Here is a 25,893-nt window from a genome sequence, read left to right on the forward strand (position 1 = left end):
ATTGCTTTTTAAAATATGTTGATATTAACTGTGTAAAACAACTTGGGGTTAGATTATACTCCCTAATGGCATAGATACTGGAATAGGGATGCAGGGTGCTGCAGCACCCCTGGCTTGAACTGGTTTCCATTATATACAAGGTTTTCAGTCTGGTTCAATGACTGTCAGCACCCTCGCTATAAAAATTGTTCCAGCACCCCTGTCAAACAGGGAATGAGAGATGAAGTTATAACTGAATCTCTGTATAGTGTGTATATGGTCTCTGTTACACTAAATACCATGAGGTAGTATGGTATTTATCCTCATATCACCCCTGTTGTGCAGCGAAGTACTATTATCCCCATTTTATAGAGGGGAAACTGAGGCACAATGGGACAAAGTGATCTACTCAAAGTCAAACAGGAACTGTTTGATGGAGCAGGGAGCTGAGCACTGGTTTCCTGAGTTAGCACCCTAACCGTGCAGTTATCATTCCACCCCTTACATACTGACCAGGGTTACGCTGTACCTCGTGGGCTGAAATGTAGCTATGTGCATGTGCACTAGAGAGCTTCATGAGACAGTGTGTCCAGTGCTCCTTCCAGGGCTCTGCAGCTCCACATTGTCCCCAGTGTAAGGCAGGGCCTAAATGGCACAATCTAGGCCTCAGCAGTTTAATGTTTCTTTATGTTTCACTAATATTTGCGCCTCTGCTTTGATTCTTTCTCCCATCAAAATCCGAGAGGTTGTTAGAGTCCCATCTTACTAGTGCCATCGCAGTCATTTCCTACTTCTCTATATGAAGCGCTAGAATGGCTCAATGGGGTTAAATGGAGGGAAATATCTTATTTCATTATCTTTCTAAGTCTCGCATTTACTTCATGGGGGCGTTGTAGCTTCTCTTGACTGTGGGAATAGGAAATGGTTGTGATTATAACATCAGCATCAGACTCAACAGTGTTCTAAGAATTTCCTGGAACTAGGAATCCTAGCTAAGGTATAAATATAAACACTTCCTTAAGTTTAGTGACACTAATACATGACAGATCCCTAATGCTCTCAAGTTAGTCTTTCCCCGCCCCCCAACTTTTGGCCAGGTCTTAATTGTGGAGTAGTGCACATTATGGGGGTCTAATTTCCAAAGCACAGTAAGGTGTCATGCAGTCGGTGCAGACCCTGCTGGTTCCCTACTGTGCGATAGTTGTTAAAAAGTAATAGGGAACTTTTTAGTGTGAACCAAAAGGGTCTGCAATTACTTTGCAACATATTAGTGGCTTTAGAAATCATACCGCTGTAGTATGTATTGCTGCACCAGGTAGACAAGCCCTAAGTCAGTTACAGGTTACCTGAGCACAACACTTATCTATCCAGCACTAGTAGCTGAGCCATAGTGCAGGACAAAACACGGCAGCAACTAGATTGATATTTGTGGCACCTTTCCACAGCAAGTAGAGCAGCAAAGACTGCACTACCTACTTCCATTTGCTCCTGTTGTGTTTATGGGTTGGTTGATAGGCTTTAAGAGATTCAAGTAATAAGGTGGCAGGGTGTAAAAGAGATTGAGAATTTGGCCAATTATCTTTAAGTCTGGAATTTGCATCATAAGTTATATGTAAGTTTTGTAGAAGGGTGTCATAGTGTGGTGGGACTCAAATACCTTTTAAATAAATATTTTGTACAAAATGTTTTATAAGCTAATAAAGTTATAGCAGTCTTTCCTCAAATAATTTGATATCAATCGGGAACCAAGACTTGATAAAATGCATATCATATGCAACGTCATCAATGAACTTGGGCATGCAAAGTATGGAACATTCAGAAGGAATAGAACAGGCAGTAGGACACGTCATTCATGAAATATGTGTCAAATAGTCCAAATGTCAATATGCAGTCCTTCACAAAGCACTATACTCATAGGCTTTTGTCAGACTCAATCCAATGGACTACACTATGCATGCAGTTTAATATTCTTCTTTTAGAATGCATTATCAGTAAATGGGTAGTGCCATGAATTCTCGCATACAAATATGATATCTGTGAAACATGCTGAAATCTGAGTGATGAGTGACTGAAATGCTGAGGGACGGGAGTGACTATGTGGGTAGAGATGATTGTGTTACAATATCTGCACAAGCATATGTATAAGTTGTACCTGACATAATCAATGGATTTATTCCTATGCCTTTAAAAAAACATGACTTACCTAATTTTCCTGTTCTTTTGATCCCCCTTATAAATGTTGGATCTTTTAAAAAAAACAACAGTTCACTGCATGCTAATGTTACTTGTACATGACTGGCACAATCCTGCAGCTTTTAGTTCTAATTGTGCCATAATTCCCAGTGAAGACAGAGAACATTTTTCCTGAGTAGGGCCTCCAGGATCAGTCCCTTACTAATGCTGTACTGCATTTATTTTGAAAGAAAAAGATTGGATTTCCACTCCACCGAAATGAGGAAATGCTGGAATTTTCCTGTGGTTTTACTTCTGACCCCTTGCACACACCTAGGGTGACCAGATGTCCCGATTTTATAGGGACAGTCCTGATATCTGGGGCTTTTTAAAATATGGGCTCCTGTTACCCCCCACCCCCTGTCCCGATCTTTCACACTTGCTATCTGGTCACCCTACACACACCTTCAGTTCCAAATTTACAGAAAAGGAGAAGCTTAATTTCATTTTAGAATGGATAAAGGTTTGTAGTCTGTTAAAGAAAGTGCTCAACATTAGGATTTTGATTTCCACAATACTGGTTTGAGAGTTTTCCGATTAAATCTCTTGAGATTGTATTGAATTCAAGAGGGATGGGGCTCTGTTTATTCACCAAACAAAATCAGCATTGGCCACTACTCATTGAACTTCCCAGCACTTCCCCTCCCCAATAAAATAAGCCTGATATTGCTTCTGTTTCTTTACTACATGCCATGTGTATGTCATAGTGGTGTCCAGATGCTTCAGAAATGGTAACATTAGAAATAGCTATAGTGAGAGAATAAAATGCTCTTGCCAAATGGTGATGTAAATGCTTCATCAATTGCACATGTAAATGGAAAGCTGCAGGGACTTACAGATCCAAGGTTTAAGGAACGTATCTGATTTTTACTATAAAACTGGTCAAGACATTTTCATTTTATCCAATATTGTCCTCTTTTGGAACACCAGCAGCCCGTCCTAGTGTTTGAATAAGGTATCCTCTATGTACAAAGCAAACAGACTTTAATGAGTTATATATGTGAACCAATGCTGTCAAATTAATTCCTTCAACCCTTACATTGCAGAAGTCAAGAGGACTCCCCACTGGAGTAAGTGCTATGCAATATAATTAAGAGTTGCAGAATCTGGTCTGCACAAGATTAAAAAGTGATTAAATAATGAGCCAGGAACTTAAAAGGTTCTTAAAATGGATGATTACAGTTTCCATTATTTTGTATTACTTTGCAAAAGGCCGATTCCTACAAAATACTCAATGATTTTCAAAGATGAGATGAATCAACAAAATCCTTAAAATCATCAGCAATATTTTCTATTTGTTAGAACTGATTATGCTGACAAAAACAAATGGACCCTGTTAACTTCAAGCTGGATACTTAACTACAAATCGGTAAAAGATATATAAGGTTATCCAACTTACTAATAGCTGAAAAATAAAATCCTTACCTTTGCTATGCCATGCATGGCATAATGTTGTTGCATAGTATGTCATTTACATGCTGGCACCATGTTAACTTTTCATATACTAGAAAATCAGTTTTATCATCTGATTCCATGAAATCTGTCTTTCTATAATTTGATCATTCCGATCCAGTCACTGACTAGTGAAAGAAAGACCAGCCATCTGTTCCTTAACTTCATTTTTATTTAGGCTTATTTGGAGCAAATATTTAGGAATCAACATTTTGAGAAGGGGAAAAGGACCCACAAAAACAACATCCTCCCCCAAGCTTTGAACAGCTGAAAATCAATTACAGTTGGTCCTATAAAATACATGGTATTTCTTGCCTTTATTTGCCTTTCGGGTGTTTTTAAATGGATTAAGATAAAGCTTTAAAAAACCCCTTACATTACATGAGAGCAACTTACTCCTTGAGTTTCTGCAGTGGAGGAGCTAAGGGGAGCCGGGTGGAAGTGACTCACCCCACACCCCTCCCCCGCGCGCGCACCACCATTAATGATGATTTCCCTTCGGGCAACCAGAACATTGGATTGACCCTGATTGTTTTCCCCAGCCCGTCCCTCGCGCTTCGGGTTTAACACGCCGGATGAAAACAGACAGCAATTTGCTGAGGAGCAGCAGCTCCCTGCCGGTCTTGGGCACGCGCCCCATCAGCCAGCGCCTGGCTAGGGATCCTTCCATCCTCCCCTCACTTTCCCCTTCCCCCGCTTTGCTTTTAGATTGCATCATTCAGCTGAACTTTCCCCTCCAACTTGTGCCCCGGTCCCTGCCCTGCCGGGTGCTGGGGTTTTGGCTGGAGCATTTCTATATTATTGCTCCTGGGAGTGCAAGACGAGGCGCTGAGAGGGAATGTGCAGGCAGAGCGGAGAAGGAGGAGAGGACAGGAAGGAATGCGGTGCAGGATTGCGGCTGAGAGCTGTCCAGGCAGGGTAGTGCTGAAACGCTGCAGCCATGGAGGGGTGGGGGACGAAGGGGAGGCAGGAGCCTGTGTAAAGCTAGAAGAAAACAAACCCAAATACCTTCACAGTGCCACGCAGCCTTGCCTGGGGGTATTTTTCCTGCAGGTGCCCTTGCTGCCGAGATGGGTGGGGGAGAAGGCTCCCTCTTTGCCAGCTCCAGGCTCAGATCTCTCGCGAAAACTGTGAATGAGAGCGCCCCAGCTCCACCGGGCTGTGAATTTTTGGTAGGAGGCGTGGGCACCAAAGCCCCGCACGGTGGCTGGCATTCCCCTGGGTCCTAAACGCCTCCCGGATTACCTACTCCTCCTGCAGGAGGTCACACTGGGAGCCCACAGGATGTGAGAGCGGATCCGGACCGTGACAGATGCTCCCAGAACGATTGTGAGGTTCACCCTGGAAGCAGGATAGGAGCACATGACAGTAAAACGCACTCCCCATGTAAGCTCCTCCGTGCTACTAAATTCACCGCGGAGATCCCGTGAGCTTGATGATTTTGCAGACATTTCTTTCAGCTCTGGCAGCCTGCGCTGCACTGGGCAGACGAGGGAGGGGGGAAATACCCACCCCGGGCTGCTCTCCATATCACACTTTCCCGGTTAAATCTCAGCGCTAATGGAACCCCTCCTCCCTGACTGTCTAGGAGACTACGGCTGTGATTCCAGCCAGGAAATCTGGGGCTGTCACAGAGAAAGCGATCTTTAATGACAGCCGTAATCTGTGGGCCTTTGGAGTCTGCGGGTGGGGGAGGGCTTTTGATAATATTGCTGCCAAAACCAAGCCTCCCAATTCAATATTCCCTAAACACGTTTACTTCTCTTCTTTTCCTCTGTGTTCCCATCTCTTCATAAGTCCTTGTGTGGACACTAGACGGTTGTTTCAGTAACAGTTCTGTTTGGCATTGTGACACCAACAAAACCATTTTGGCAGCGTGTTCATACTTGGGTGCTTGCGCCAGTGGATTGTGTCCACACAGTTGTATCAGCAACAAAAAAAGGATGTTGCTCTGTGACTGAGGATCCCTGTGTCCTCTATCTCACTGCCAGGAGCACTACCTTGTGGGAAATTGCCACTGTGCATTGTGGGACAGCTGATGTGTATTGTGGGATAATCACAAGACTCTCCAAAAATTGGGATTGGAGTCAGATTCCTACAATTCCTGCTGTTCTATCCTATTATCAACAGCTCTCCCATGCCAGCCAACCACTCATGAACTTACCACTGGAAACTCATGAACTCCCTCTTGAAAACACTGATGCAGCACAGAGGAATACATCTCTCTTCTCCATTGTAAGAACAGGGCATATGATCCTGTTGTTTTTGCAAGGATGTTGCACTTGACAAACTAAACAGGATGGCTGGACAATTACTACAGAATGACTGCAACTGGTGGAGTGGCAGTTTTGGTCCCATCTGATGAGCACCGAGTGGTGGGGCCAAATTGAGACGCAAACTTGAGATGACAAGCAGTGGCTCCAGAACTTTCATTGCAGAAAAGCAAATTCCCAGAGTTGTGTGCTCAGCTCAACCCCATCTTGCAGAGAATGAACACCAAGATGACAGCTGTCCCTACACTGGAGAAATGAATGGTGATCACCATGTGGAAACTTGCAACCCCAGATTACTTCCAACGGATGAGGTCATCAATTTGGCATTGGAAAAATCAACGGTGGAGATACTTGTCATTGCAATATGCAAGCTGCTAAAGTGTGCCTTGCTGTAGACAGTAGTGAGGCTGGGCAATGTGCAGGAAATAATAGATGGACATCCTAAACTATAATGGACAGTAGATGGGACACAGATCACCATTGTCTATCTGGCCCTCCCAATGTAATATCTTCTTCTTCCCTTTTCCAAGCTAGCTGGGGTTGGGACACTGGATTAGTCTTTTTTCAGGCTTGCTGGTCCAATGTTCACTCCTGTTGCATGTTTGAATTTATTAACAATTCAAAATTGTCAAATAAACTCAAATGGAATTATTTAATCAAAGATGATCAGTCTGAGCTATGTACAGCACTATACAGAATACAGACAGAATAGATGCATTATTACCCTTGGTGTAAGGTAAAGAGCTGGCTTTTGCATCTCTCTCTGTAACTGGTGGGATGCCGGCAGTTTGCACTTCCTACGTGATTTTCAAAACCTCTGTCCTTTTATAGGGTATGAGACCCTATAAACTCCTTTTTGGAGGGAAAAATACTTTTCCATGATTAATTTCACCGTGTCATGTTTTAACATCTTTTACTTCATTACTTATGGAATATCCTTTATGGTAGTTTTAGCTTATCAATCATGTAACCTCAAGGGAATTGTAATCCAGTCATTATTACTGACAGCTGGAACAACCGGCAGTTCTCACTGAGTTAACATCTTTTAATGGATCCCCATTTCATCATTACAGAAAACATCTGCAATAACAATTGTTCCTTATCAATCTCCCAATCCTAATTATATTTCTGCAGACACTTTTACTAGTCTGAGGGGGTCTCTTTCCTGAACATCTGTTTTCCCAGACTTGGAGGCACCAGCCATAATGAAGTATGGTCCATAAGAAATTCTTTCATATAGGTCACTCACAGGTTATAAACCAGCACTCTGGCCTTACTATTCAAACACACTTTTTGCTAATTGAAGATTTTGGGACAATAGTTCATATGTAAATAAATTTAATATACAAGAAAAAGAAAACTAAAAGGGTTAATATTTACTAACAGGTGCTAACACTTTACATCCACTCTGTCCTCCCATACCCAATGTATCCATTGTTTTCTTGGCAGTGCTCTTCTTCTCCTCCTATGACTCCTAGGGTATGTCTACAGGACTTGCCAGATTGGTGGGTAGTGATCGATCTATTGAGGATCGATTTATCGCATCTAATGTAGACACGATAAAAACGATCCCCATCGCTCTGCCGTCGACTCTGGAACTCCACTGCGGCAAGAGGCGGAAGCAGAGTTGATGGGGGGGTGGCAGTGGTCGACTCGCTGCTGTCCTCACGGCCAGGTAAATCGACCTAAGATACGCTGACTTCAGCTACGCTATTCGCGAAGCTCAAGTTGCATATCTTAGGTCGACTCCCCCCCAGTGTAGACCTAGCCTTAGTCTCAAATGCCTCCCCAAAAGAAATCCCTTTATCCATGCATGGCCATACCATCTCAGACTCCTCTCTTACAGCATCTCTTTGATATTTTAGATCTTGGTCTTACTCCTGATGACATCATTCAGCATTTTGTCCAGCAATATCACCCCTCATTGCTCCCCTCAAACATTTCATTTCAATGGTTTCAGGTCCTCTCAAGTGCCTCTCTTTGGTCACCCATGTCTCTAATCCGTACAGAAGAGCTGGTTTTGTATAGTTGACCCTGAAGTAATCTGGACATTGGTTTATCAAGAAAAAAATACACTTATCTTTCCCCACACTGAGCAGGCTTGTTGCAATTCTCTGTCAATTTCTACATTTGCTGGTAACTGGCCCCCAAGGTATTTAAAAGCAGAAACCTGATTTAGGCGTTGGCCCTTGATGTTGATATTCATCTCTTGTGGTTGCATGTGAATCACCCATATGTCTTCACTCTTTTCTTTACTCATTTAGAGGCATAGTTTGTTAGTTTCCTGTTCCAGGCATCAATCTGCTGGACCAAAACTTCCTCACTATGGGCCATTAATGCAGTATCATCTTCCATTTGGATTTGCTTTCTTATGAAGGCCATCAGAATTATGAATAGTAATGGACTAAGGGCTGATCCTTTATGGAGCTCAACCTTCACCTCAAAAGCTTCCATTACACTGAAGGGCATTCTCACCTTTTTCATGGAACTGTCATACAAACATTGTCTCACCTAGTCATAGCAGTAGTTGCCAAAGTACTTTGTTAAATGCTTTCTCCAAATCAAGGAAAGTGCTCGACAGAAACTCCAGCTTCTTTTCTACCAACTGTCTAGCGATGAACATACTATCTGTTGTCCACTTTCCTTTTCTAAAAACAAACTGCTTCTTTCCAAAAATGGGCTCCACTATTTGATGAATGCAACTACCTGATTCTCTGTAATAGTTTCATGAAATGGGACAGAAGCTTAATTTCTCAGTACTTTAAACAATTGTGTACTGTTTGTATAATGGTACCAATAGACATTCTCCAGTCTTTTGGGATTTTTCTTTTCTTTTCAAATAGCATGCAGGACTTACATGAGCCAGTGTATACCAACCGGTCTCAAAGCTTTGATAATTTCCTACATGACTTTGTTTGGACCTGCTGCTTTTCCAGGTGCTATCTTCAGCAGGGCAGCCTTAACAGTCATCAACATCTGTGATTATCAGTTCACATGCTTGTAGTATGGCATATAAAGGGTTCTCTTCATTAAGCAGACCATTGTAGTATTCTCAACATTGGTTACATTACTGTAACAAGCAGTCTGCCCCTTGCAACACTTACGAATGGCATGGTTGTTTCATGTTCCCTCCTTTTGTTTCTTGTCCATTTGATCACATATATTTCTTGTTGTCAAGTTGACAGTTGTTCAACTTATTATACAGCTCTTCTTAAATTAGGTTTCTTGCCTTTCTGACTGCTTGATTTGCTTTTTGCTTGGAGGCTCTGCAGGGAGCAACTACTTCTTCTGAAAGGTTATTTTCCATCACCTTTCTGGCTTCTCTTATTTCTTACTTCTTTCTGCATCTCCTCATTTCACCACAGTTTTACATGATATTGTGGGCAGTCATGCCTGCGGCAGGTCCGCTGCTCCCGGGGCTCCGGTGGACCTCCCGCAGGCATGACTGCGGCAGGTCCGCTGGCCCAGCCTGCCGCCCCCCCGGAAAGGGCCGCCCCAGGCGGGTGCTTGCCCCGCTGGGCTCTGGAGCCGGCCCTGATTGTGGTCTACCCGACTTAGCACATCAACATAGCATATCAGCTTCTTGGATCAATATGTTCCTGAAGATACACCACTCCTCTTCTGCTGGTCCAATTTATATATCTCATCTCAAACCTTTTAATTGTCTCCCTAGACTTGACTGCAGTTAGGGTGACCAGATAGCAAGGGTGAAAAATCAGGATGGGGGGCAGGGGGTGGTGGCGGTGGTGGTAATAGCCACCTATATAAGACAAAGCCCCAAATATCGGGACTGTCCCTATAAAATCAGGACATTTGGTCACCCTAACTGCAGTCATGTCACATACTTCCCACTTTTGATGCGTGTCTCATTGGAGCAAAGCTCAGGCTGTGTCTATTTGCCAGTCACAAGCATTGCCACCAATGGGTTGTGTTGGAATGAGACTGTTTTTGCTCAAGATAACCTTGTAATCTTTAACCATCTTATGCTGGTTCATTTGAGTAAGCAAGAAATCTATTTATGTGCATACTGCACTGCTTTGGTATGTATCACGATGATAGTCTCTTTTCTTAAACCAAGTGTTGGCAATCACCCACTGATTGCCTAAATACACATCATTCAATTCCTCTGTGTTCTGTAATCCCAGCACATGCTGTCCCAGTCTCTGATCATGGTCTGATTGACTGTATGGGCATCGAAAGCTCTGAGAATGAGCAGTAATTCTTCTGATCTGGCCGTATTCACTAGGTTCTGCAGGCTCCAAATTTATCAACTGAATATATAAATTGCAAGGAGTACTATTCCATTAATATGAAGGCCTTGGTGAATCACTCTGGGTACATTAGTGACAGAAATATTGGCTGGTCTGGAAAAATCCATGACACCTGGATTTTTAGAAACATTGAACTTTTTGACAAAATGAAAGCGGGGATTTTTTCTCAGACTGTCCAATTGACATTAATGGAGCTTTTGTGCCAAATATATGTGGTGATTCAGACTTTTATTTCCCTGGCTTATGTTGTCAGATGCTACCGGTGTGGTGCTCTGCTCTGTTCAATGTTGATATCAGTTGGCTGCGTGCATGTGTTCCCTCTGTGTGCTGCCCCAGCTCTGCGCAGATTGCTGGCACAGCAAACCCCGAGAGAACTCCCAATGACCACAGACTCCGATAAGGTACAAAGGCACCCAGGCCAGGTTTATTGTCAAAGAGAAACATGGTCTCCAGCTCCCTGGATTAGATATCCAAGGTGCTGCTAAGGTGCTGCTAGCTAGTACATATGTGGTCCCTGGCAATGGACCGGCTCAGTCAGTAGTGGGAATTTCCACTGCCCACTAGACCAGACAAAGACACCGCTCCAGGGATGCATTCTTATACACAGGTACAAACAAGTTACACATCACTCCTAATGTAGTGAGGTGCAACCCCTCTACACAGCAAGGTGCCGCTTCTCACCTTGTACATGTTGGTTCAGACAAAACAACTCTATCCATCATATTGCCCTTTTGACCCTGTCTTTAGGATGGGTCAGCCTGTTCCTTGTTATCCATGTGGAATGTACAAGTATCCAAATGTTCTGATATCTAGTGTCCAGTACCTTTTAGGTATGTATCTTTTTGCAGCATCGGCCCTTTCCTTGCCAGCTTCTGTACACAGGGCTTTCCTCTGGCTCACAGCTTAACTTTGCTTTATGTTAGCAAAATCTTGACTGTTACTTTAGTTCAGGACTTAGGCCTCATATCAGGCCTCTGATACCAAGGTTTATATCTCAGGGCCTCCTCTTACTACAGCTTATGGAAGACATATAACAGCAACCTGGACAGTAGCAAGAAAAGGTTTAACTATTGCCCAAGTAGTTGTAGAATGAATATAGAGTGTAGTAGGTTGTCATCCTCCATGTAGACCCATCACATGCTTTGCCACAGATAGTTGCTGACAGCAGCAGAATGGTGAGACTTGGGAATCTTTGATTCCATGACAGGTAGGCAGACCTCTGCCCCTGCCCTTGCCCCTCTATTCTGTTTCTGTCCTTGTCCTGTCCACCCTCTCCCAGTTGATCTTCCTAATCTGCCCCTCTTTGGCTCCTTATCCTGTTCCCGAGATTCTCCCTTTGCACAGTTAGTCCCAATCTCACCCTGCAAGATCATGTCCAAGACCCAGTCTTCCCCCATGGCTACCTCTGATTTATGCTTTTTTTCCCTTTCTCCAGTCCCCATCTTCCACCCATACACCTTGTCCCAGTCTCCTTGCCCAGCCAATCCCAGTCTCCCCTGGTTCTTTATCCAAGTTCACCTCCTACCCATGTTCTTCATCTGATTGCAGTCTTTCCCCCCTGCTCCCAATCCCAGTTAGCCACCCAGATGTTTATTCCAGTATCTGTGCCCAGCCAGTCAGTCTTCTTCTCCTCGTCTCCTCACCTGATCTCAATCTCTTGCTGCTCACCCAATCCCATTTCCCTCCACTCACATTCCCCACTCCCACTAGCCTGCACTCCCAGGCTCTTGGTCTAGCAAGCCCCAGTCTCCAACTCAGCTCCCAGTGTCACCTCCATAGCTCCCAATCTCCCCCTATTTTGTCCCAATCTACTCCCTCCACCCCTACTCCACCCATCTTTTGTCCCCACTGCATCTGAGTCAGGCAGTTTCCTCCTCTTCCACACTGCCTCTTTGCCAGGAAAGTTGGGGGTGGACAGGAATTGAAAGCACAGGGTAAACAGCATCCCTGATGTCAGCTCCTGTGCCAATTGCCACAGCATCCCCTGGCATTTAGGAGGAACAACTACAGGTAAAATCTTGCAGGCCCAGGCTGGAGCATGCTCAGTCTGTCTGTGGGAATGGTAGATGTGCAGTTTGGTTGGCAGGTAGGAGGTCTGAGAGTATGGTGCATGCTTAGTACCAACAGACTCTTCAGAGAATTTAGCTGCCAATCTCTAACAAGACTCTATTGAGCATGTGCGAACTGTGTTTTTTTTCAAGGCTAATAACTTGTCCAGATTTTGGCAGTTTTTCATGAGCATGACAAAAAGCACACCCTTGATTCCAGGGCAACCTCCCTGACAAGCTTCAAACTCCTGCTTCAAAGTAGGGAGGCTTTAGAGCTTTTCAGTGAAACAGCTACAGGAATTTTTCCTAATCTTGTTCTAAGGAATGGCTAAATCGTTTTTGCTGAAATAGTTGTTTTTGAAAAACAGACACTCAGCAAGAAAAATTTCAGGCTGAATGAAAACAGGGTCTTGCAATGGGACATGTCAGGTAACTTTAACTATGGGCATCGCTATCAGCACTGCCTACAAATCAGAAGTTACATTCAATTCAGATAAAAGAGGGAGCTGTCACTGCACCAGCCAAGGGGAAAGGGAGATCTGTGAGGCAGATCCTCTGCTTTTAGCAGAGAATGGTGAGCTGTGTCCATTCACCCCCTTCCTCCAACCTTGTATGTTTAAAACCAGGACACCAAGCCTCTTGCAGTCTCTGACCCAACCACATGGGCTGGGAGAGGTAAAGTAGCAGTTTCCAGTGGTAGAGACAAGGAGCTCAGGGTTCAGAAAAAGTCATGCAGCACTCTTGGAGGGCATCTTCATAGCTCTCTGGACACCAGGGGTGTCATCAGACATTTATGTCCTGCACTGACTACTGAGATAATTTTTGAATGATAATATACATTCTATTTTTAGAATCCTACCGCAAGTATCCAGTTACTGTACATATGGTAAAAAATAATGTACTCTCTGCTATACAGTACTTCAATGGGGATTGCTAATACTATTACGTACAATGAACATAATTCTATAGATCACCTCGACTAGGCAGTCCACTTTCTGAAGTGACCACTTCAAAGGTTTAGTAAGAAGGTGCAGGTTTTACACAGTCATTTTTAAGAGTGATCCAAAATGATCTTTTGATATGAAGCAGCAAAGAGTTCTGTGGCACCTTATAGACTAACAGCTGTATTGGAGCATGAGCTTTTGTGGGTGAATACCCACTTCATCGGATGCATGTAGTGGAAATTTCCAGAGGCAGGTATAAATATGCAAGCAAGAATCAGGCTAGAGATAACAAGGTTAGTTTAATTAGGGAGGATGAGGCCCTCTTCTAGCAGTTGAGGTGTGAACACCAAGGGAGGAGAAACTAGTTTTGCAGTTGACCAGCCATTCACAGTCTTTGTTTAATCCTGAGCTGATGGTGTCAAATTTGCAGATGAACTGAAGCTCAGCAGTTTCTCTTTGAAGTCTGGTCCTGAAGTTTTTTTGCTGCAGGATGGCTACCTTTAAATCTGCTATTGTGTGTCCAGGGAAATTGAAGTGTTCTCCTACAGGTTTTTGTATATTGCCATTCCTAATATCTGATTTGTGTCCATTTATCCTTTTACGTAGGGACTATCCAGTTTGGCCGATGTACATAGCAGAGGGGCATTGCTGGCATATGATGGAGTATATTACATTGGTGGATGTGCAGGTGAATGAACCAGTGATGGTGTGGTTGATCTGATTAGGTCCTATGATGGTGTCACTGGTGTAGATATGTGGGCAGAGTTGGCATCGAGGTTTGTTGCATGGATTGGTTCCTGAGTTAGAGTTACTATGGTGTGGTGTGTAGTTGCTGGTGAGAATATGCTTCAGGTTGGCGGGTTGTCTGTGGGCGAGGACTGGCCTACCTCCCAAGGCCTGTGAAAGTGAGGGATCATTGTCCAGGATGGGTTGTAGATCAATGATGATGCATTGGAGAGGTTTTAGCTGGCGACTGTAGGTGATAGCCAGTGGAGTTCTGTTGGTTTCTTTCTTGGGCTTGTCTTGCAGTAGGAGGCTTCTTGCTACACGTCTGGCTCTGTTGATCTGTTTCCTTATATCCTTGTGTGGGTATCATAGTTTTGAGAATGCTTGGTGAAGATTTTGTAGGTGTTGGTCTCTGTCTGAGGGTTTGGAGCAGATGCGGTTGTAGCTCAGTGCTTGGCTGTAGATGATGGATCGTGTGGTGTGTCCAGGATGGAAGCTGAAGGCATGAAGGTAGGCATAGCGGTCGGTGGGTTTTTGGTATAGGGTGGTGTTAATGTGACCATCACTTATTTGCACCGTGGTGTCTAGGAAGTGGACCTCCCATGTAGATTGGTCCAGGCTGAGGTTGATGGTGGGGTGGAAGTTGTTGAAATTGTGGTGGAATTTTTCCAGGATTTCCTTCCCATGGGTACAGATGATGAAGATGTCATCAATGTAGCGTAGGTAGACATTGATATGAAGTTCACTGTAATTTGGCTATTGCTATTTCCATAGGTATGTATGCTGCATTTCAAAAAAAGCCAGTGAGGTAACAAAAACATTTGAATGTAAAATATATTTGCATCAGTAACAGAAATTCTACCACTGGACACGTATGTGTGGCCTACATTGACAGAAAGTCACAGGAGGGCAGAATTCAGCTCTTCATGTCAAAGGTAAGATGATAAATGGATCCCGCTGGTTACCATTTGGGCTAAAGCAAAAATGTTTATCTTCATACAATATCAGTGGCTGTTAGTAAAAAGTATAACTGGAATTTATATAGTAGGCAATAACCATTATATTAAAATTCAATTTAAATTTTATATGAAGCGTTTAATTAGAGCCTGCTTTCACTGACATTAGTTGCAAAACTCTCAGGCCCAGTTCCACAAAACGACTCAGGCACTGCACTGAGAGTTGCCACCCCTAACTTTTAGACACCTTTGTTGGGATTTGTTAGGGTTAACAAAAGCCATGTAGAGTTGGACCTTGCAAAGGGAATTAAAACCAATAGTAAAAGGTTCTATAGCCATATAAATAAGAAGAAAACAAATTAAAAATAAGTGGGACCACTAAACACTGAGGATGGAGTGGAGGTTAAGAATAATCTAGGCATGGCCCACTATCTAAACAAATACTTTGTCTCAGTCTTTAATGAGGCTAATGAGGAGCTTAGGGATAATGGCAGGATGACAAATAGGAATGGGGATATGGAGGTAATATTACCACATCCGAGGTAGAAGCCAAACTCAAACAGCTTAATGGAACGAAATCAGGGGGCCCAGATAATCTTCATCCAAGAATATTAAAGGAACTGGCACATGAAATTGCAAGTCCATTAGCAAGAATTTTTAATGAATCTGTAAACTCAGGGGTTGTACTGTATGACTGAAGAATTGCTAACACAGTTCCTATTTTTAAGAAAGGGGAAAAACGTGATCCAGGCAACTACAGGCCTGTCAGTTTGACATCTGTAATATTCAAGGTCTTGGGAAAAAATTTGAAGGAAAAAGTAGTCAAGGACATTGAAGTCAGTGGTAATTGGGACAAAATAAAACATGGTTTTACAAAAGGTAGATCATGCCAAACCAACCTGATCTCCTTCTTTGAGAAGGTAACAGATTTTTTAGACAAAGGAAATGCAGTGGATCTAATTTACCTCAATTTCAGTAAGGCATTTGATATGGTTCCACATGGGGAATCATTAGCTAAATTGGAAAAGATGGGGATCAATACAGGGCCGCCCAGAGGATTCAGGGGGCCTGGGGCAGGGCTGGGTCTTTGGCGGCAATTCAGCAGCGGGTCCCTCTCGGAGGGAAGGACCCGCCGATGAATGAAGCGGCGGCAGTAGAGCAGCCTAAGTGCTGCTGATCGCGGCTTTTTTTTTCCTTTTTCTTCTTTCTTCTTTTCCCGCCGCTTGTGGTGCTTGTACTCACCGGGCAGCGCTCTGTGGCTTTGGCAACACTTCAGCGGCGGGTCCTTCACTCGCTCTGAGTCTTCTGCTGCACTGAAGGACCTGCCGCCGAAGACCCGGAGCAAGTGAAGGGCCCGCTGCTGAAGTGCCGCCGAAAACCTGGAGCGGCTTGCGGGGCTCCTGCGGGGCCCAGGGCCTGGGGCAAATTGCCCCACTTGCCCCCGCCTCTGGGTGGCCCTGGATCAATATGAAAACTGAAAGATGGATAAGGAACTGGTTATATTCAGCTTGCTCTCTAGTTTCATTTTGGTTTTTTTCAGTGTTAAGTCTCTAATCTTCAATTTGTAACAATCAACTGGTGGATAGGAATTTTTTTAAAATAACAATAAAGAAAAATTTGGCATACTCTTGTATCTTGTCTTGTCTTTTTCATGAACAAGTTGCTGTATCTAAAACTAATAATCCAATTTTAATAACTAATTGGGAACTCATTCTTTCCCCCTCATCTACAATTATCTGTGTTTATTTCCTTGCAAAGTTAATATGCTGACACCTCCAGCAGATTACAAAAAGATGCTTAAACTGTTTGAGCCCAATAACTTACTATTCTTAAAGGAAAAGTAACTCCTATATCAAATTTCAGAGGATTTCATATATATGTTAGAAGCCTTTGAATATTTTTCAAACTCTAAAAATATTTTAAAGTATGTACACAATGTGCTCTTTTCACTGAATAAAAAATGTTCACTAGTGAATTGTTGATGTGATGAATTTAATCACAGAGAGCCTGAGTCTGTCATGATGGGTAAAATTCACCCCTCTGCTGAGTGCTCTCACAATTCCTGTCCACCACATAAGTCCCATATAATGCCATCCAAATAGGTCATAGGTGGGGCTTAAATAGAAATGAGACCTTGGGGTGAGCCATCTTCACAGGGTGAATTTCACCTGTTAAGCAGAACCACACTCCAAGCAATCTCCATGGGCCAGACCCTCAACTGATGTAAATTAGCATAGCTCCATTCAGGGCCAGCTCCGGGGTTTTGCCGCCCCAAGCAGCCAAAAAACAAACAAACCACGATCGCAATCTGTGGCAATTCAGCGGGAGGTCCTTCGCTCCAAGCAGGAGTGAGGGACCCTCTGCCGAATTGCCGCCGAATAGCTGGACTGCCCCCTCTCCAGAGTTGCCGCCCCAAGTACCTGCTTGCTAAGCTGGTGCCTGGAGCCGGCACTGGCTCCATTAAGTTCAGTAGAGAAACTCTATTTAAAACCAGTTAAGAATCTGGCCCTAACTGAATTCAATAGAATTATTTATAGGGTAAGATTTTGCTCAGCGTGAATGAGGGTGGCAGTATCATGCTAAAGTTCAGGAAATGAAATGTTTTTTCACTGGAATGTTATCTCCTTGAACATATGCAATATTTTGGATGGCTAGTTAGGATGCTGTCTTCGTTTTTAATATAGGCAGTTTGTGCAACGTGGGTCAGTTGACATTAGAGTAAGAAATTAACTCTTGACCTGCTGAATAATTTTGTATGTATTTGGTAACTTTGCTGTGCCCAAGTGCTGTCAACCAAGAAGACAATAAAAAAACAGATTTACTTTTAGAGTGAAGAATGTATGGTTATATTTTGGCTGGCCCCATACACAGGTTTCCATAGCATAGGGGGTATACAGAACAGTGCCCTCACTTTGTGCAAGTCTTGTAAAGCCCCTGTGCTCTGGAGCCCTCCGGGATTGCATCCTCCTTACTCTTCCAGGGTGCCCTGTCGTCTAAATATAACTATTGCTGCCTCTCCTTCACACACTGGCAAGTCACGTGGGGGGAAGTAAATTATGTCGCACGAAGGAGTGTAGTAGCAGGCATTCTGGCTCTATGTACCCATTTTGTATCCCTGAAGAAGAAAACCCCTATGTGCTACTCATGAGGTGTTATTCAGTACTGCTCCTTACTGGGGGCTGTGTTTAAATACCACAATCTAGCCCTTAATTAATTACAATGCCACCTTATAAAATCTACCAGTAGTATTCTGAGATCAGAGCTAATGTTTTTCTCCATGATCCTGAGATATAGATCCCTAGTGGAAACCAAGTCTGCTGAGGAAATTTATGGTGTAGAAAATTATCCAGGTGGTAGACAAGCCTAGGAAGAAGGCTTAGGATGGGATTTCATGTAGAATTATTTTAGAAATACCTTTTTGTTTAAAAACCTGCACTCCAGGAAGGATGACAGTTTCTTGGTCCTATGAGTGTGTAGTTTTTGTTCGGAGCAGTGTGGTTATATACACCACACAATTATGTATTCTGCATACACTACATTTTACAGAAAATATTCTGGAAATGTTTGAGAAAGGCTTTAAACTTTTTTATTGGCAGTATATTTTTGCATTCTACCATCTGCCAATCTTGGCTTCCATAGTCCAATGGGTCCAGTTTCTCACTGTATGTTTTCCTGAGGTGTCCTGGCCAGGCCTCTAGAATTCACATCCCCTTTTCCCCCACTTCTGTCCCAAAAAATCTCAATTGTTGACTTCAAAGCACAGTGCAAAGGTATCTGCTTTCTGACTGGAGAGAACTGAAAGGTGAGTTTGTTTGAGATTGCTGGAGATGAGGCAAATAGTGCATTGTCAGTTGGTTGTTTAATTTGTTGTGTAACTGGGGGTTGGTTTAGACTGAATTTGTTATTTTAAAATATTGTGTATGGTGTTTTAAAATTAATGAAGCACATAAACGTATGACACTTTGGCTAGCAACTCTATAAGCCTATAATAATCTTGATACTAAGGTCTTACATGTGTGCAAGCAAGTATGCATGCAGTATAACCTCAATTATCTGAATGTCACTGGGAACATTGAATCATTTCACATATTTGTGGTTTTGGATAACCGGGAGAGTTTCAGTGAAAAAAACAGATGGGGGACTTGACCCCATTTTGGATAGCTGAAGTTTGTGTAATTGGGGTTGAAGTGCATGTATATGCATACACAGCGAGTGAGAGAAATTATGACCCCAATCCTGAGCTGGTGTAAATCAACATAGCTCCACTGAAGTCAACGGAGCAGTGCTGATTTACACTAGCCAAGGCTGTGGCCTTTGTGTGTGTGTGTGTATTTATATGTACATAACTGTACAGGAGTTATTTCACTCAGATCTGAGGAGAAACACAGTCAGCAGTTTAACAGCTTACGTTAACACTACGTATCAGGAAATGAAAGCCACAGTAACCCACTGAAATGGCTTCCTAGTGCAATTTCATCTCCTAGGGATGCAGCATTAGAGTTGGGGCCTAAACATTGACAATATTATCTTGCTAATGCTGGGTGCATTTAAGTATCTTTGGCAAGCCACAAAGAATATATAGCAAATCTAGAGTCCTGCAGCTGCCTGACAGGTTGGAAGCTTTTGTGGTTTTTTGCTTGTCAAACCTGGCAGATCCCTCGGGAGGAGAGGCTGCTGCTGTCCCCATTCCAAATATGTGCTGATTTGCTCATTAAAATGTGTGTTCATCTTACTTTCCCAAGGCCCAACAGTGCACAGCAGGTTTAACTAAATTGCCCATAAGAAACCACCTTAAATCATCTGCTGCCCTGACTGTCAGCACCAGAAGCAGATGCAGCAGCAGATCCCAGGACAAAGGGGGGCTGTTTAGCAGCAGCTTTGCATTTTTGTACCAGTCAGGTATTATCATCGCTAATAAACAAACAAGAAAGAGGTGGGAGAAGCAGGAGAGAAAAGGAAATGCAAGAGCAATGGCACCTTCTCATTGCCTTATTTGTGTCATTATCCATTCTTTTGTTAGCTGTTCAGCAGGAGCGGAGAAGGAGCCCCTACCCCAGGCACCCGAGATTTTATGTTCAGAAAGGAATTAATAGGCTTGTTTTCAGGGAGCATGGACCTGGAGGAGGGCTGACAATGAGCTGTCACTTCATAGATCACAGAGCAGTGGATCTAGTCCTTTCCTTCCCCTTTTGGCTGAGACTTTAATTGCTCTGAGGGACATGGCTCTCTTGTTCTGTCAGTGTGTGTGTAGACAGAGAGTGAGAGGCAAAGAATACTGGGTATGTGAGTATTTTGTGTGTGTGTTCCACTATCTATACATGCTCAGATTATATATAGCTACACCTGTACCTCGATATAATTCTGTCCTTGGGAGCCAAAAAATCCTACCGCGTTATAGGTGAAACCGCATTATATCGAACTTGCTTTGATCCACCAGAGTGCGCAGCCCTGCTCCCCCGCCCCCCCCAGAGCACTGCTTTACCACGTTATATCCGAATTTGTGTTATATCGGGTCGCGTTATATCGAAGTGTATTTAAAGAAACCCTTAGAATGGAGAATTAATTCCAGCAGCAGTAGCCCCTTTTGCCAGGTATTACTGAAGTCTGTTCCATGGCTGCCAAGACATCTCTGGAAAGCCAATGAAATCCAGAGATTGTTTAACCCTGTGTTTTAGCTAAATTGTCATCTATAAATTGGGTCTGGCCATTCAACCCTTAAAACAAGAGTAGGGGTTAGCTTTGGGCCATTTCCGTGATGATAATTTGGTAGAAAGCTAGATCACACATGGCAGATGCTCCCCAGTATAACAGCTACACTTATTACCATTAGGAATAAGCAAAATTATGCTGCATGTAGGCTGTTGAGATAATGTGAGTCAGTGACGCTGCTACTCAAGGTTTGATGTGATGGGAATTTTATAATGTGAATGTGTTAGTGGGGGACCAAATAAATGTTTAGTTTTGTTGATTATCAAATTAGCTCTTTCTATCTTGTGGGTAAAGGAATAATTGTTTCAGTGCTGTAAAACATAACGTATTGCAAATTATTGTCAAATTTCCAAGTGATCACTTCGGCCTGAGTTTTTTGTTGTTTTTGTTTTTGTTTTGGTAGTGCACATATATCTTTTGTAAGGCACATGCTCACTAAATACACCAAGCCCAATCTTCAGCTGGTGTAAATCAGCATAATTCCAATGATTTCAATGCTGCTCTGCTGATACACCAGCTGAAGATCTGGCCCAATTTTTTTCTTTAAATATACTGAATTCCTACAGAATGTACCATTTTTCATAAAGGTTTTGATGGGTTGTCTGATTACAAATAGCACATTTGTAATCAGACTGAATTACTGAAAAAATAGATTTAGGCCAAGCAGGTTAGGTTTTGGTGTTGCAAAACAAAATTAGGGGTCGCTGGGATCCAGAGTTTATTTCAGCTGAAGCACTCAAGCTCAGCAAGTTCAGATAAAGGGTTCCTTTGGTTCCTTTCTACTGACTGTCACACTCTCAGGACTGAAAACTCTCTCAGTCCAAGACCCCCATCACTGCCTCACAATCTTTAGTGCATTTATCCTCACAACACCTTTGTGAGGTAGGGAAGTGCCATCATTCCTATTTTATAGATGGGGACTGAACTGCAACGGAACTAAGTGCCTTGCCCAGGGCCATACAAGAAGTCTCCTGAATCCCAGGACAGCACCCTAAGCACTGGACCATCCTTCTTCAAGTAGATGATGACTTGGTGGCCTGCAGAAGCACTGCAGGGGAGACAATTCATTCCATTCTGCACCATGGCTTGAAATGTGCTAGTCATACCCACAATCAGAGACTGCCATTCTTCTACACTGCTACATGGTAAGTGTTTCCATTCACGATTGCTTCTAGGGCAGTTTCCTCATTAAATATTTTAACAGCCCTGTTAGCCCCATAGGCACAGCTATAAGAAATCCAGGTATGGTAGGCTGTACCTGTGTTTGAAAATGGTTTCATGCACATTAACAAGACACCGAGTATGCACAGTATTTCTTAACCCCTTCGTTGTTCATTGTGTGGTTTCTAGTTTCAGAGGTGATGAAAGATAAGTGTTGCTGAGAAAGCCGGAATAGGATTACACGAGGGGTTGTGATTAAATTATGCAGGGGCATTTTAAAATGTGCGCTGAATATTTAATATCTGAGGATCCTAATGCCATTGCCCAGGCCTCTGCTGTGCTTTGTATTTAGATTCCTATTTCATGTTCAGCACTATGGTATCTGAGGAGCTGTTGTGTGCAGTGAGCTAGCTTTGAAAAGGTGGTTTACACTTAGACCAGTTAATATAAATTAAATCCCTGGCTTCTGGAAGAAAGGCTCTTATAACAAATGTGTAACTTAAGACGCATTCTTCAATGGTTAAGTTACAATACTGAGGATCAGGAGCTCTGGATTTTATTCCTGTCTCTCTTACAGATATGCTGCATGACAGTGGACAAGGACAAGTCTCTTACCCTACTGTACCTCAGTTTCCTTCTCTGTAAATTGGGGTAATACTTGCCTACTTGATAAGGGCATTGTAGGCACTAATTTAGTAGGATTTGTAAAGCCCTTGAGGCATTCTAGAGGGGAAGCACTAAAGAAATGCAGAGTATTAGTAATACAAACAGGATCAAAATCTTAGGGAATTGAGTTGTATTTAATTTTATTGGTGCGTAAGATTATTGGCTAACAGGCCATTTCTGTGTACCAAATGCCACTGTGACTTGTAACACCACAGCTGATACCACACAACAAGAGATTGCCAGGGAACCAAGATCATCTGTACTATGCAGTCGCCCCTATTTCTGATTACTGCATCAAAATTCTCTTAGCACATCAATTCATTCAAAGCACATTGACTTCCATTGTTTAGTGGATTCGGCCTGGTGTGCATGGGTTTATTGTTCTGGACTTTAAGGCTGAATCATATTTGGACTCCAGGTTTTGATAACCCTCCCTTTACTTATGTGGAGCAAGACATCATAGCTCCCAACTTGGTAGCACATGGAAGGTGTCCCACATTAATGCCACTATGGTGACTTAACAGTCATGTATGTTCACATAGGGCTGTTCAGGTCAATGGAAATTTTTCCATTCACTTCAAAGGGCATTGGGTCAGACTCATATTTAGGAGGCTATTGTGAGATTAACCTGTAGAAACTAGAGGACCCACTTTCATTTAGGCTAACAGCCTTGCATAAGCACAATGAGGTTGAACTAACAAAGATCTTTCATGTCGTCTGATTATGCATATATTAGGAAGTGGGGCTTCTTTCCTTGAAAAACTGGGGTTTGGTCCTGGCAGACTATGGGATAATTCTAACCTGATGAGGAAGGCTCTTATAGAATGATACTACCCCTGCAAGAGAACAAACTTAACAGTAAACATATATGTCTGACTTTTGCCTCTCTGCACACTAATGACTGGTATTCAGCTAAGTTTGCTATGCATGCCCTGCACAGTGTACTGTTCCTTGGGTGTGCAATTAACAAGCTGAGCACAACCACTACTGAGCTTGCTCAGTAAGTGATTTTAAAACCCTCTTAATGTAGCCAAATGAAAATCAATTTCTGTTGGAACTAGACCATGCACTGCTTTCATGCCACATTTCTACTTTCAACCCTCAGCTGTTGAAAAACCCAGAAAGGTCAGAAGAACTCTATTGCAGTGGGGAATAAATTGGTCAGGAGTGGCCCCAGCTGTTTTGCCAGCCAGGGTGGAAAACATTTTTTGTGTTGTTCCCCACCCCCACCACCGACACACACACACCAGAGTGGCTGGGGGGAGGGGAAAACCTGAGGGCTTAGTCATACAGCATCCCCTGGAAGCTGTCATCCAAGGCAACAGCCTGCTTGCCCACCCCTAGAACCAACCCTGTATGTGGCCAAACCATTTTTGCTCACATTTTAAAAAAAACAAAAAAAAAGAGTTCTGGATCAATATAGCTGTACCCAGTGGAGCTAATTTGCTTCAGAGTATAGTATAATTATCCATGGCCACAAATATGGAAGCACAGGAATTACCAGCCAACTGAATGCATACAGCGCAAGGAAGAGAATTTAGGAGGCTCAGCTCTAAACAGTTAAAAGAACAATTGGGATAGGACATATGTGCAACACTTCCTTCAGATCTAATCTACTTCATCCAGTAGAGGGCAGTAATGAGTCACTGCCTCAGAGCTTCTCCACAGTTCAGCTAAAGATGGTCTTCAACTTCAGTATAGAGAATCTGGGATTCATAGCATTCCATGTCAAGAGCCGGATACTGATATATAATTATCTGTCGCTGATGCATAAGGACAACAAAGTCATTAGCTAAACATAACTGTGTGTCTTCAAATTCCAGCTAAAGACCTTTAACTTCAAAAACATAGGCCTGTCTCTGAGAAACTAAGGCAGCTGGTCCTGTAACTTGGCTTATAGAAGTTGCTGTTGTATGTGAGTAGGTCTTTCATATTCTATTCCACATAACCATAGTATTCAAAAGAAGAATCTTCAAGCTCCAGGACTTGCAGAAAATACCACATAGAGCATGTATATTCCATGAAATTATTTGGCTAGATACCACCAGACTGCTTCCATCTTTGCCCAAAGCTACTAGGACCCAGCTCTCCAAAAAGGAGACAGAGAAGGATGATCCCCTTGACCACCTTCTAGCATTCTTGAAATATATGTCCAGGTGGTACAGAGCACTTCAAGATACTAAAAATACAAAAGACATTTTATTAGGTGAACAGTTAAGGGTTTAGCAAAATAAATTTGTAGTTCATGTTCAGTATGGACCATATTGTGATTTCCTTTCTTGGGTTGAATAGTACCTTACACTATAATGTAAGCCATGGGGTCTGAAACCATAGGGAGTAGGGAGTCCACTATTGGCAACTGTTGGTGAACAGCAACAGAGCTGCTTGAGAACTCCAGATGGACAAGGTGCACCACAGGGGAGAGAGATCTCTGCTAGCATCTATTGTGAGCAAGGGGGAATGACTAAATGGACCAGGCCTCATTTGCATGTCTATTTGGGACAGTTTGGTCAAAAATTCAGTTAAGTTTTGTCTTAATAACAATATTGTTTTCCCTGCTGGGTAATAGAAGGGCAAGAGAACTGCACCAAATGTGTCTAGGATGAGTGGTCGCCCTAACCATAACCACAGATGGGTTGTGGTGCCTGAACAAAGCCAGAACAATAGAGAGGGGAAGTACATTCATGGGGGGAAAGGACTCTACTTAGGGTTTTACATGCTACTGATTCCCTCACTGAACACTTTGTGAAAAGATGGCTTTTGCTAACACCCTAGAGATTAGCAGTATAAGCAAGTCAAGATATCCAAGATAGTCTAAGTTGCATCTTCAAACAGACTCAGGGTATGGCTACACTTACAAATCTGCAGCGCTGGTAGTTGCAGCGCTGGTCGTCCAGCTGTGCAGGGCCAGCGCTGGTGTGTGGCCACACTCACAGCTACCAGCGCTGCAGTGTGGCCACATTTGCAGCATTTGCAGCGCTGTTGGGAGTGATGCATTATGGGCAGCTATCCCAGCTTTCAAGTGGCAGCAACGTGCTTTTCAAAAGAGGGGGGTGTGGGGCAGTGTGACAGGGACCGGGGGGGGAAAGAGAGAGTGGATTTTTGGAACTGACACTGTGCAAAATCAGAAAAATTTCCCACCCCCTTACTGTCAACTGCAAACAGCCTGCATCCAACATACTCTCTTTCCCCCCTCTGCCCCCTCCCCCCGTTTCTCTCAAGCAAAGCAAACACTCAACCCCTGTGAATGACTCCTTTTCTCGCTGCTGGTCAAGCAAAACGCAAACACTCAACCCCTGTGAATCACGCAGGGAGGAGGATCTCATTTGATTGTTCACAGATTGATCACAGCAAACAGGAGCTGATAAGCAGCTCCGGTAGAGCAGCTCCGGTAGCAACGGAGCTCCGGAGGTTCACAACAAAACAAAGAGAGGCTGCATAACAAAACAAAGGGAGTAATTTAGTTAAAAGCATTC

The 25,893-nt window shown here is 43.2% G+C and overlaps 1 protein-coding gene across 3 annotated transcripts in view; it reads right to left on the bottom strand.

Moving 5' to 3' along the window:
* Positions 1–25,893, bottom strand: part of CLVS1 (clavesin 1) — a 277,818-nt gene that overhangs the window by 130,051 nt on the left and 121,874 nt on the right. For 2 of the 3 annotated variants that reach the window (XM_045008048.1, XR_006577528.1), the window contains exon 1: positions 4,672–4,801. The exons of the other annotated variant lie outside the window; for it this stretch is intronic. The gene's annotated coding sequence lies outside the window, so the exon portion shown is untranslated. Of the gene's footprint in view, positions 1–4,671; positions 4,802–25,893 lie in introns of those variants that run through there. 3 annotated transcript variants of the gene reach the window in all.

Source organism: Mauremys mutica, chromosome 2, assembly GCF_020497125.1.
Source record: "Mauremys mutica isolate MM-2020 ecotype Southern chromosome 2, ASM2049712v1, whole genome shotgun sequence".
Classification (NCBI taxonomy): domain Eukaryota; kingdom Metazoa; phylum Chordata; order Testudines; family Geoemydidae; genus Mauremys; species Mauremys mutica.